Raw genomic sequence first — 12,176 nt, forward strand, 5'->3', positions numbered from 1 at the left:
TCTCCTTCTCCCCTTCACCGACTCTGACTGTCTGCTTGCTCATACATTGGGTACAGAGGGGGTAATTCAGAGTTGATCGTGGCAGCACATTTGTTAGCAGATGGGCAAAACCATGTGCACTGCAGGGGGGAGCAGATATAACATGTGCAGAGAGAGTTAGATTTGGGTGGGTTATATTGTTTCCGTGCAGGGTAAATACTGGCTGCTATATTTTTACACTGCAATTTAGATTTCAGTTTGAACACACCCCACCCAAATCTAACTCTCTCTGCACATGTTATATCCCCCCCCCCCTGCAGTGCACATGGTTTTGCCCATCTGCTAACAAATTTGCTGCTACAATCAGGTCTGAATTAGGCCCAGAGTCGTGGAGTACTCAATCAACTCCTACCAGTTACAGTACATAGAGAGTTGGCCTACTCATGCAGGAGTAATCTGTTCTGCCCAGTCTGTGGTGTGATGTTAAGGTTTGGAACTTATGCTATGGTATGCCATTGTGTTTCGTACTAATGTTCTGTTATCCTGTTACATGTTTAGCATGTATAGTGCTGCGTACACTTTGTGGCATATTATAAATAAAAGTTACCAATAATATATCTCAAATTCTCAATGTCATAAGGTCTGTTTCAGACTTGTACTCAAACCCAATGGCATTGTCACCTAAGCCCCAATCTGACTGGCAGGCTGAGGGTGCTTGGGAGTGGGTGAGGGTCAGCGGCTGGCTCTGTTCCACAAAATGGAGGCGCGTCGCTGGGAGTGCTGAGGCCATAGTCTTTGTCTGCCTACACAGATTTACTGGCCTTGGCTGCAGATCTGAGATGGCCATCCTGAGTTACTGGCCTTGGCTGCGGATCTGAGATGGCCATTCTGAGTTACTGTTCTTGGCTGCGGATCTGAGATGGCTATCCTGAGTTACTGGCTTTGGCTGCGGATCTGAGATGGCTATCCTGAGTTACTGGCCTTGGCTGAGTATCTGAGATGGTAATCCTGAGTTACTGGCCTTGGCTGCGGATCTGAGATGGCTATCCTGAGTTACTGGCCTTGGCTGTGGATCTGAGATGGCCATTCTGAGTTACTGTTCTTGGCTGCGGATCTGAAATGGCTATCCTGAGTTACTGGCCTTGGCTGCGGATCTGAGGTGGCCATCCTGAGTTACTGGCCTTGACTGCTGATCTGAGATGGCCATCCTGAGTTATTGGCCTTGCTGTGGATCTGAGATGGCCATCCTGAGTTACTGGCCTTGGTTGTGGATCTGAGATGGCTATCCTGAGTTACTGGCCTTGGCTGCGGATCTGAGATGGCCATCCTGAGTAACCTGAAGGTTTCCAAGGTTAGAGTGATCCAATGCTGCATCCTCGGACACAGCAGTGCATCACAGACGCAGGCAGGAAGTGTCTATTTACACCAGGTGCATCCTGCTGCTTTAGCATATTAACAAACAGACAGAGAGGGGGGGGGGGTTGCAAATCCCACCCCTACATTTCCCTTCAGCACACTAAAAATTACCTGTAACCATACCTGAACCTATCTGGTAATAGAATGGGAGCAGTATTTGGAAGGCATGCTGTTCCTTGTAGTGCCAATGGGAGATCCTGGGGGTGGCTCCTGTCAAAGTCAGAAAAATGTCTCTATGCACGTTGCCATATTTGCACCGCACACTGGTCTGCGCTGCGCATGCGTACGCTCTCCCGTGAAGGCGCATACCCGCAATAGCGTGCACCCGCGGGCGCACGGTATGCGTATTTACGGTAGAGTTTATGTGATCGTAGCGTGCGACTCATTCGTTACATATTTTCAGTATTAATGTAGTTTGTAGATCATGATCCCTTTGATAGTTTCTGAAAGTTTGGTTAATATAGAATGTCCCTGAGCTGAGGAATCCCTCTTTGTATTGTAGGAAGGGTCTAACAGGAGTCATGCAGCAGTGTTTGGTACCCATCGGAAGAGTATTTAATTAGCAATATTCCGGTGTTGGTTTGGAGCGTATTAATCGCTCGTGCGAATAGTTATGGACATAAGAAGTTTATGTCCATTTCTATTATTTACTCATACTCAGGTATGCGGCGGGAAACCTAGTTCCCCACCCACCTGAGCTGTTTGAAATCGTCACAGCCCACCTGTATGAATCAACCTATGACCTTTTGTTATGATGCAGGGCCGAATTCCGACGTCCAATGGACAATGGGATTGTAGGGACTGTAGGATTGCATTGTGTGTGGGGCATAAATAGGCAGGCCGACCACATCCAGCTCTCACTCTTCAACGGTTCTCATTGCTGAAAATCGGGTGCTGGATGTCCAGGCGCATGCGATCGTTTACCCTTGTGCGTAAGTTTCTCTCCGTAATCATTGTCTTACTGTGAGCCAATCTCTCTCATCTCTCTCCATTTCTCTCTCTCTCTCTCCTTTCTCTTTTCTCTCACATCTCCCCTAGACTAGTATTGTATTGTATTAGATAGTATTGTATTTTGGTTAGGAAGTCTCTGTTATATTGTAGTGTATCATTTGTACTGTTATCCCCTTTTTACAAGTATATTAGATATAATACAGTTAATAGGCTTTGGACCCTAAACCAGTATCTGTGTATTTTCTATAGTGTTAAGTGTTCACTTGAGCGTCGGTGACGCTCAAGCAGCTTTGTAGTTAGTCAGGTTACACAAGGTTGCACTTACACCCTGTACTCACATTAAGGTATTCTGTGCATTTCATTGGTATAAGGTTTAGACATAAAGGTATAGCGTTGTGAGCGTCTGCGCCGCTGGTGATCTCCTCGTGGTCTCGAGCGTCCGCTACGCCATAGCGAATCATTACTCTAGTCATAACCAATAACGTGTTGTCCTGTGATCACTGGGCCGTGAGCGAACGTGACGCTTGAGCGTCTCGCCTACGGCTGAGCGATCGTTACGCAAATAGCGTACCCTTACGGTACTTCTTAAGTAAGCAGCGTACAGTGTTCTTAGACTTCATAAAGGGTTGTTTATACGACAAAGGAATTTAGCATTGTCAATTGGGGGACTCGTCCTGTCCTTCTCATATCTGCACTAGGTAGATCAGCAGACATTATCCCCCAGCAAAGGGTGGGAGGTTGTCTCGCAGTGCTGACGGGATAAGCGTCTGCTTCGCTTAGATAAAGAGTGCTGAAGGAATCCGGGAACCGGAAGTAAGAACAAAACGCTTGTGTCTTTTAAAACTGTTTTATTTCTCTTCTGTCTTGCGTATACACGCACGCATACATATATATCTGCATTTCTTTTTCAATTTCGTATATCACTATTCCTGTTTGCCAATTTTTATAGTTGATAGAAAGTGCTAAAAGAGATTTGCTGTTATTTCATAGTAGAGGTAATAGTTAAAATATAGACCAACACACGGCTTGTCTGGGAGACAAGGCAGTCAGTGTGGTGTGCGGTAGATGATCAGGGATCATCTACATTGATAAAAATAGAAATTGTGTTACGGTGGATCTTTGTTTTGCGTACACGTGTCCCTAACAAAAGACTTGCGTACGCAATCCAAAGGCAGACGCACGCAGCGTACGTTACGCAACGTAGCGTCCGGTTACGCCCACGTAGCTCAAGTCACGAAAAGTTGAATTAGCGCAAAGCGATAATTAGCGCAAAGGCGATAAGTAACGCACAGCGGTAAATAACGCGACGCGGTAAATAACGCAAATCTATTTTTGGAAAAATCTGAAATTTAGTTTAACAGATCCTGCTCCAAATTGGTAACACTGCTGGGCTGAAGAAAAATTTCTGCGCAGAAATAGATATAGAAACAAAGTGTACATGTGTTGAGTGAGTGTGTTTTTATCGCATAAGTTTATATAACTTAGAGGTTGAACCAAAAGGAAAGTCGGGTACTCGTCAAGGGACACACGTGTAAGTGACATATACGGTGGCTAGGGAGGCATCCCTGGTTAAATAATATTTGAGCATTAGAGTATAGCGGACCATAAGGTAACAGACCAGGAGGTCATTAACAGACGGTAACAGACCAGGAGGTCATAAGGTAACAGGTAAAATAGACAAAGAGGTCCGCTATAAAGGTACAAGAGGCACAACGCCTGGGGTGTTGGTGCAGAACCCATATAGGCCATACAAGCTCTTGCTGAAGGAATCGCGGCCGGAAACATCGATTCCATTGATCTTTCAGTACATGACAAGTAGTGCTTATGTACTGAACGATTGGACCGCACGTAATTGTGTGCAGTAGTTAGTAATCTGACCTAATACCATTAGAGTAAAGTGGTCACAAACGCTATTTGTACATTCTGACGTGATTTGTGTAATTTTTTATTTTTGGAAGGGAAGTTCGCTGGTCACTCAGGAACTATCTAACAACCCCACCTTTACTGGAAAGAGTAAGTGTCCTGCGGGTAACCCTCATATGTTCCAGTAAACACAGGTTCACAGGGGCCCTGAGTTGGGTACAGCAGCTCTGGTTACAGTGATTGCAGTACTGGCCAACGTGGGCGAGAAGTAAGTGGGGTACTTGGTAAACCGCCACCGCCGGCCTGCCCAGGACATCTTGGTTTGTTTGTAAGGGTTCGCTGAAAACCTTGTTATAAAGATCCAAGGAGGAATAAGCAACACCTGCAGATTATGGGGGCCAGTTGTTCAGGTAGGGGGCGATCAACCTCGGTTCGGGTTGATTCAGAGAACCGACCAGTCGGGTCGGCAAGATACATCATGTGTGAAAAATACGGAAGTCACACAGAGGTTTTATGTGATGAATGGGAGAGAATGACTGTACAAGACAGGGACAAATTCCCAAGAATAGGTAGCTTCAGTCCAGAAGTGTTACAAAATTTAAGGAGGAGGATATGTCTCGTAAAATCAACAAAGAGACGAATTCAGCATCATGATTATTTACAGTTATGGCACCAGGAAGGTGAGATACAGAGAGGTTTGGCTCTGGCGGCAGGATCTGGGGCAGTCAGTAAGCTGATAGCCACAGCCCCTCCTCCACCATACATTGCAGGAGAGAAGTTGATTGCGGAGAGAAACGCACTGGGTTGTAAAACACAAACACTTAGTAACCCTGTAAATGTAAATGATGTTAACCAAGTAACTCATGCAATTATTAACCCGTGCAAGTTGTACCCTGTTTTGAACTTTCCTCAGGAGTGTGATCAAGAAGACGATTCAGCAACAATTTCAGCTCTCTCTCTTGCGGCCACCATAGCAGAGACCACAGTAGGCACAGCGACACCCACGAGATTAGCGAAAGCCCCTAGCGGAGGGATAGGTGAGGTCGTGTCAACGGGTAAGTACGGCACCATGCACTACACTGAAACAATTGTACCACAACAAGCTGTAGAATCTACACAGGAAGAGGCTGTTAGAATTGCTCCTGTAAGGGTAATAGCAGTTCCCAATGGAAAAACAGATGTGTCTGGAGCCACTCCCATAAGGAACATTGCCATGTACACTCCATTTTCCCGAATGGAATTAAGAACAATAGTGTCCGAATTTCCTGACCCCAGGAAGGACTTAGTTGCTAGCCAAAAATACATCAGGGATCTAGGCAACACTGTAGAACCCAACAACAAGGATTGGCAGATACTGCTAAGAGCTTGTTTACCTTCCAATGTCGACGCAACTCAATTCTTAGCTGACTGTGCATTGGATAAAGATGTACCGCTTACAGACGTGTACAACAAGGATAATGTAAAAAGGATAAATTTACAGCTAAAAGAGTATTTCCCAGCCGTTGTTAAATGGAACAAGATATTCTCCATTAAGCAAAAGGAGTCCGAAACGGCAACAGAATATTTTCACCGGGCATTATTAGAAATGGCAAAGTACACTGGTATAGAAGACATTAAGACCAACCCAAACCACCGAGAAGTAGCAGTATCTGTACTGATGGATGGTTTAAAAGAAACATTAAAAGCTAGGGTACAGACCACGCAACCATGCTGGCGAGGTCTGTCAGTGTCCACATTGAGAGAGGCTGCTATTGATCACGACAGAAACATCACTAGGCACAGGGAGTCGCAAAGTGATAAGTTGATGTCAGTAAGTATACAGGCGCTGACCACAAGGCAGCCTGCGTATGTACCACCGAATCCTGTGGGTAAGGCAAGTGTAATAACATGTTTTTCTTGTAACAGACCGGGACACTATGCACGAGAATGTAGAACAAAGAGTGTACAAAGATCTTTTCAACCCCCTAGACAACGACACGACACACGACATTGGGAGCAGGGTCCACAGAGGCGGAGTTTCGAGCCACATACAGGGGAAACAAAAAGATATCCCCCGAACAGAGATTGGCATGCCTCTGGTAGTTCCCAGCTAACCCCCTCACAAGTAGTCGCTGCCAGCGGGATTCAGGGAGGTCAGCATACCCACTAGGGGTGTGGCCATACCTGTAATCTGCAGCCAGTTAAATTGATTGCCAGTCTTGGAAGTGAACCAGAGATTGCAATCAATGTAGCTGGTAAAACTTTAAACTTTCTTGTAGACACAGGGGCGGCCAAGTCAGTGATAAATTCGACAGTGGGCATGAGAACCACTGGTAGGACAATTCCAGCCATGGGAGTAACAGGAGTAGTCCAGCACTACCCTGTTAGCAAACCAGCCGAGATTACAATAGGGCCGTTGCATACCAAGCATTCCTTTTTGCTGGCTGCATCGGCACCAACTAATCTCCTGGGTAGAGACTTACTATGTAAAATGGGTTGCGTCATTTATTGTACCCCTGAAGGTGTATTCTTGGACATTCCTGAGAATCACGCTCAGGAGGTACGAGACATGTTAGACTCCCCATCAAAATTAATGTCACATTCCATTATGACAAATAGGAATCCATCCCAAGTAGAAGAGATGACATCTCAGATACCAGAGTCACTTTGGACAAAAGATGGACAGGACACTGGATTAATGGCAAATGTAGCTCCAGTAGTTGTACAAGTAAAAGATGGTAGGATAGCTCCAAAAATCCCACAGTATCCTCTGAAGCCAGAGGTGGAGTTAGGAGTTTTCCCAGTAATAGAACGCTTGCTACAACAGGGCATTCTAGTAAGAACGTCCAGCACAGCAAATAGTCCCATCTTCCCTGTTAAAAAGAGTGGGGGGAGGGGTTACAGGCTAGTGCAGGATCTAAGGAGGATTAACAAAATAGTTGAAAGTCAGTTCCCCGTAGTGCCTAATCCAGCTGTCATCCTAATGCAAATTCCTCCCACTGCCAAATTTTTCACTGTTATTGACCTCTGCTCCGCTTTCTTTTCGGTACCTCTGCACCCTGACAGCCAATATTTGTTTGCATTCACATACAGAGGAGTCCAATACACGTGGACTCGGTTACCCCAAGGTTTCATAGATAGTCCAAGTATATTTTCTCAGGCTTTGCATGATTGTTTACAGTCTTTCCAACCAGACAGTGGATCAGTATTGATACAGTACGTGGACGATTTACTGCTGTGTTCAGATTCACTGGAAGCCTCTCTGAAGGATACGAAACAGCTCCTGTTTCATCTCTCAGACACAGGTCACAAGGTTTCCAAAGACAAGTTACAATTATGCCAGACTAAGGTAAAATATTTGGGACACTGTCTAACACAAGGACTGAGACACCTGACCGCTGATAGAATCCAAGCCATTAGAGACATGACACTGCCACAAACCCAGCAACAGATCAGGACGTTTTTAGGAATGTGTGGGTATTGCCGTAATTGGATCCCAGGGTTTTCCATATTGGCGCTACCTTTGCAGGAAATGGTCTCTTCAAACAAACCTGATCGGATTTCGCATACAGACGAATCCGAAGCAGCATTTGAGAGACTTAAGCAATGCCTAACGCAGGCACCAGCACTAGGTATGCCAGACTATGGGAAACCCTTTGAACTATACGGAACAGAAAGTGCTGGGTGCGCAGCAGGTGTACTAACCCAAAAACACGGTGACGCCAGCAGGCCAGTCGCATACTACAGCGCCCAGCTAGACACGGTAGCGCGATCCCTCCCCACATGCTTGCGTAGCGTTGCGGCGATAGCATTGCTAGTGACAAAAAGCGAAGATGTCGTGCTAGGCCACAACCTCACAATCCATACACCGCATGCGGTATCTGCCTTATTGAATTCTGCCCAAACCAGACACGTCTCATCAGCAAGGTTTACAAGATGGGAATTGGCATTAATGGCCCCAGTAAACATCACCATAAGGAGATGCAGCGCATTAAATCCTGCAACGTATCTCCCAGGTGTGCCTGGCCAGGCACAAAGGGTGGAAGGTGAGAGTGATGGGGAAGGAGGATTTAATGCAAAGGAAGATACACATGATTGTATGGAATATTTGACCCAAAATTTTACCGCAAGGCCTGACATCAGTGACAATCCACTGGAAGATGCAGAACTCACGTTCTACACTGACGGTAGTTGTCATAGACAGTCAGACTCGGGAGACTTGTGTACTGGATACGCAGTCGTAGATGACCAAGACACCATAGAAGCGGAACCGTTAGGCCCACCTCACTCAGCCCAGGTTGCTGAACTGGTCGCCCTAACCAGAGCATGTGAATTGGCTAAGGGTAAGTCAGCCAATATCTACACCGACTCTAGATACGCCTTCGGGGTAGTACATGATTTCGGAGCCCTATGGCGCCTCAGAAATTTCATGACGGCAGCTGGTACACCGATAGCGCATGCAGCATATATAAAAAGGCTTCTAACAGCGATACAGGAACCCGACAGAGTGGCTGTTATCAAATGTAAAGCACATACATATAGCCAAGACCCAGTATCCCTTGGTAACAGCCGAGCAGACGAAGCCGCAAAGCTTGCAGCTGCTACCCCCATACAGACAGACACCACACAACTGATGGTATTTAATACCATCAACACACAAAAGTTGTGTGAGATGCAGAATTTGTGTTCCACACAGGAAAGAGCAGTCTGGAAGGCAAAGGGATATGGCCAGGAGTCCTCAGGGCTCTGGACGGATGGACATGGTAAACCAGTGGCCCCCAGGGCATACCTTCCATGTCTGGCTGAAGCAGCTCATGGGCTGACTCATCTAGGCAAGGAGGGGATGTGCAAATTGGTAAGAGCATACTGGTGCGCCCCAGGATTCTCCTCTCATGCGAGTAAAAGAGCAATGTCATGCCTTACCTGTCTGAGAAAGAATATTGGAAAAGCAATACCTACAGAACCATCCCATATCCCACCTACCGGCGGCCCTTTCCAGGTAATACAAATTGACTTCATTCAATTACCCCCATGTCGAAATTTGAAATATGTACTTGTCTGTATAGATGCTTTCTCGAATTGGGTCGAAGCTTTTCCAGCAGCTACAAATACCGCTATGTTTACAGCTAAGAAAATTGTGCAGGAATTTGTATGTAGATATGGTATCCCTAGAATCATTGAAAGTGATAGGGGTACCCATTTTACAGGTGATGTCTTTCAAGGAATGTGTAAATTAATGGGTATTGATAGCAAGCTGCACACTCCGTACCGTCCACAGGCGAGTGCGAAGGTCGAAAGAGTGAACAGCACTATTAAAAATAAATTGAGTAAAGTAATGGCAGAGACAGGATTGACGTGGCCAGAAGCTTTACCCATTGTTTTGTATAGCATCAGAACCACTCCCAGGTCCCCTCTTAATCTGTCTCCTTTTGAAATCTTGTTTGGTCGACAACCGCATGTCATGATTAACCCTCAGGATGATTTGAAATGTAACAATGAAGTAACTGTAAAGTACTTGATTAACATGAGTAAGCAGTTGAGGAATCAAAATGATAATCTGAAGTTGGTGATTCCTGATTTACCAGATAGTAATTGTCATGACATTGAACCTGGGGATTATGTAATGATACGAAATTTTCTACGCTCAGGTTGTCTTATTGATAGATGGGAAGGACCATACCAGGTCTTATTGACTAGCACCACAGCATTGAAGGTTGCTGAGAGAGAGACTTGGGTCCATTCATCCCACTGCAAAAAGGTTGCTGATCCAGAGAAGTCCCGTGATAAGGAACAGACGGTAGAGGTTGTATCACTGGAGTGTCTGTTCCAGGAGGACTGAGGCGGCACCTGAGCCTTGAAGACCGAAAGCAGTTGTCGACTCCCCTCTCCCTTTTATTGTTTTTCTCCACTTCCCATCCCCTCTTCCTTGAAATTTCTTTTTCCCCCTTCTCATTCTTCTCTATTTCCTCCTCAAAGATGGACTTGCCCCAAGAGACTGTGATCCGGATTTTGATGTTAACCGTGATGTTGACCAGAGCAGTCTGTTCCGGCGAGAGTACCATAGAGGTCGAGAGAGGTTCTGGAATGGGTTCCGATTATGATAATGGAGGCGCAGTTTTCCAAGATCAACCAAGCCAACAAGCAAAGGCGAGTATCAGAAAACGATCCGATAGAAGAAATTGTGATGGATTGTTAGCTGAAGAAAACTGTATCTGTAGGCTCTGTGATAATCTGGTTGAAGATGGATGCATAAAGAAATGCCAATCCAGTTTTAATATCCATATGGACCGGCATCCATTGAGTGACTATCACTCTTTAGTGGGTAACGTGTTAAACCAAACAGATTGTTGGGTATGCTCTCAAGTACCTCAGGGTCATAGCAAATCAGGGCTAGTACCATTTCCTTTAACGTTAGGGGAGGTACTTGAGCTAAGTGGTGGGAGACCGGTGGACCGGAGGTTTAACATCTCCAGCCCTCCTAGTTTGAAGCTCCACCAATACCATGTGGATAGGTCCCTCTTATGTTTTAATATCTCCAATCCCCGTAAGCCGGGAAATTGGGAAGTGACATGGAGCAACCTTACCATGACCTTTTCACATAGAGCAGATAGAATGCCTACAGATACAGAGCTTGTACGCCACATAGCCAGTAGAGGAAAATCTTTCCGGTATCGATATACCTTAGGAAATAGGATTACTAGAGTTGGAGAGGTATCACCAGGATACTGTGCACATATCGTACAAACTGATACGTGCCTTAAACAGATGGAAGAATTAGGGTCAGGAGATTTCACCTGGAAGGTCTGTAACATGGTCATGTCCTTCTCCGTCCCATATGTTCTCCCCGATGACGCATATTTCATATGCGGGAGAAAGGCGTACAAGTGGCTTGCCCCAAAGTCTGAAGGATTGTGTTATATTGGAAAAGTATTGCCTGAAGTGATGACTGTTACACATGACAAAATGAAGGACATACACCGTGGTGCCCAAGCTCCTTATACTCACACTCATTACGAGCACCGAGTTAAAAGACAACTGTCAGAAAGGTTAGAGCATCCAGCCTCTGATCTTATCCATGAATCCACCGGGATTCAGGTTCTGGTAGCGTTAGATTTCACTCGCACCGCTCGAGGAGTGATGAATTATAGATACATTTCCGCACTCGCCAATTTGTTAGATAATATCACTGAAATGTATGATGACACGTTCAGATACACTGGAAGAGAACTTCAAGCGTACAAAACAGAACTAGTTCAGCATAGGATGGTTCTTAATTATCTTACAGCAGTAACAGGCGGATATTGTGTTACATTGGCAACACAGTACGGCATAAAGTGTTGCACGTATATCACAAATAGCACCGAGGATCCGGTAGAGGTCATAGACCAAAAGATGGACGATATTCTCCAATTGAAGTGGGAATTTCGTCGGAAACACAATCTCACCCTTGCTGCTGTAGGTAATGAGCTGACTGGTTGGGTGTCATGGTTGAACCCGCGAAATTGGTTCTCCGGTTTGGGAGACTGGGCTCAAGGAGTCATAATGGATGTTGGAAAGTTTCTACTATGTATCTTGGGTGTCGTTATATCGATTGGATTGATATTTAGATGCGGGCAGGCTTTAATGAGGTGCAAACAAAGTACAAAAGTGATGAGCTTGAGGAGTGAGGAAACCGTAATTAACCTGGATTTGATTTATGACCCAATGATAGAAACCAGAATGTGATGAAAATGCGATTATACGGTCCGTTTCTTTCACCTGTTTTTCTGCTTTTCTCCAAGATACAAAGACCCCCTTGGACGAGGAAGTTGACGAGACGCTATACAGACAACAGACAAGCACCAAAGATGAAGTTTTGACAACCTATGATATGGACACTTGATGAACTTTGCCATGGATCCCCAGTTTCCCTAGTATTTTTAAACTCACGCTAGCCCAACATTTTTTGTAAATCCGATGGCTCTGACAAAGCTATTTGCTCATGCCCA

General features: G+C 45.4%; 1 protein-coding gene across 4 annotated transcripts in view; it reads right to left on the reverse strand.

The window, feature by feature from the left end:
* GAD1 (glutamate decarboxylase 1) overlaps positions 1-12,176 on the reverse strand; it is a 162,104-nt gene that overhangs the window by 53,671 nt on the left and 96,257 nt on the right. The gene's annotated exons all lie outside the window — the stretch shown is intronic.

This window comes from Pseudophryne corroboree, chromosome 7, assembly GCF_028390025.1.
Source record: "Pseudophryne corroboree isolate aPseCor3 chromosome 7, aPseCor3.hap2, whole genome shotgun sequence".
NCBI lineage: Eukaryota > Metazoa > Chordata > Amphibia > Anura > Myobatrachidae > Pseudophryne > Pseudophryne corroboree.